Consider the following 2197-nt stretch of genomic DNA (forward strand, 5'->3'; position numbering starts at 1 on the left):
GCCTCTGGAAATTCTATGAACTTGGAGAAACAACAAAAGCTATAAAAAAGTATTAGATCTTATGTTCATAGAGTCGACCTCAACTCAACAGCAATCAACAACAACAACAAAAATAAGACCTATCATCATCCCTTCTCTGCAAGGCCTCATGGAAACTTTCTTATTCTTTCACAAGCATCTTCCCCACCCCCTGCACATTAACCTCTGCTATACTAGTGATTTTCTTCCCTCCTCCTTTTTCTGTTTTTCTTTCTTCCTTTCCCTTTTGAACATTTATACTTTTCTTACTCAGTTACACTCTTCTTTTCATAATAGTGGTCTTATATACTATCTTTCCTAATGTGACTGAGTTACTTCACTCAGCATAAAACTCTCTAGTCTCTTGCATGTTAGAAAGTATTTTGCAAAACCATTGTTTCTTAGTGCAGCATAGTATTTCATTGTGTGAATGTACCACAAAATCTCAATTCATTCTTTTGTTGATGGTCATCTGGGATGTTTCCATTTTCTTGCTATTGTGAGTAACACTGCTATGAACAACAGTGTACATATGACCATTTGTGTCTCAGTTCAATTCTCTTGAATATTCCTAGCAGTGGAATAGCCAGGTCATATGGAATTTCTACGTTCAGCTTTTTGAGGAAATGCCAAACTGCCTTCCATAGAGGCTGGATCATTTTACAATCCTACCAACATTGTATAAGAGTTGCAATTTTTCCACAACCTCACCAACATGTACTGTTTGCTGTGCTGTTAAACTTTCCTACTACTGCTATTGTGAGATGGTATCTCATTGTCATTTTATTTACTTCTCTATGATTCCTGGTGATTTTTAATGTCCTCCTTTATAAAGAGTCTGTTCATAGCTTTTTTCCATTATGTGACTGGGTTATCAGTCTTTTCCTTGTGGAGGTGTAGTGGTATTATGTAAACTTTAATTATGAGATCCTTGTCTGAAATGTTGTGGCCAAATATTTTTTCCCCAGGCTGTGGACTTTCTTTTCACCCTATTGAAGAAGGTTTTTTATGCACACAGGAATGTGCAAAACCCTGCTGAAATTCATCCAAAAATGACTAGAACAGTATATTGACAGAGAATTACCAGAAATACAAGCTGGGTTTAGAAGAGGTCATGGCTCTAGTGACATCATCACTAATGCCAGATGGATGGTGGCCAAAAGCAGAGAGTACCAGAGGAATGTCTATCTGTGTTTCAATAACTATGCAAACACATTTGACTGTGTCAATCTCAAGAAATTGTGGCTAACCTTAAGAAGAATGGGAATCCCAGGACACTTGATTGTGCTCATGTGAAACATATACATGGGCCAGAAGACAGTCATCAGAACAGAACAAGGAAATACTGCATGGTTCAAAATCAGGAAAGGAGTGCATCAGAGATGTGTTCTGTCCTCATACCTTTTCAATCTTATTTGAAGAAAGGATGACTTGAAATGTAGGACTTTATGAGGAGAAATGTAACATCAGGATTGGAAGAAGAGTCATCAACAATCTACATAATACAGATGATACTTGCTTGGTGAAACTGAGGAGAGCCTGAAGCATTTGCTGCAGAGAGTCAAGGATTGTAGTCTCAATATAGATTAAAGCTCAACATCAAGAAAAGAGAGATTCTCACCACTGGCCAACAGGCAGCACCATGATAGAGGGAAAACTCAGTCATTTCATTTCTAGTATTTACTCAAGAGAAATCAAAATACGTGCATGTAAAGCACCTTACACAATAATAAGCATAGCAGTTTTATTCATAATAGTCTAACATTGTAAACAATTCAAATGATCATCCACAGTGGAACAGATTAAAATACAATATAATCAAACAATGAGATACCACTCAACAGTAAAAAAGGAATAAAATATTGACACAACACAAATGGCTCTAACTTTAAAAAAATAAGAGTATACATTTCTTTTTAAAAAATAATGTTTTATTGAGTTTTTGGTGAAAGTTTGCATAATAAGTTAGGCTCTCATTTGACAATTTCCACACAAATTGTTCAGTGGCATTTATCACAATGTGTCAACATTCTCTTTAATTGTATTATTTTTGTTTCCTTGCCACCACTCTAGATTCTATCTCCACTTAACCTTCTTATCTATGCTTCTGAGTAATCTTTGACCTCTTGATCTTATACTGGTGGTTTTGAAATTGTGCATCAATAGGATCATGTCCATT

The sequence above is a fragment of the Elephantulus edwardii genome, unplaced genomic scaffold (assembly GCF_000299155.1).
Source record: "Elephantulus edwardii isolate Elephantulus edwardi_28Jun2011 unplaced genomic scaffold, EleEdw1.0 scaffold00066, whole genome shotgun sequence".
Lineage (NCBI taxonomy): Eukaryota > Metazoa > Chordata > Mammalia > Macroscelidea > Macroscelididae > Elephantulus > Elephantulus edwardii.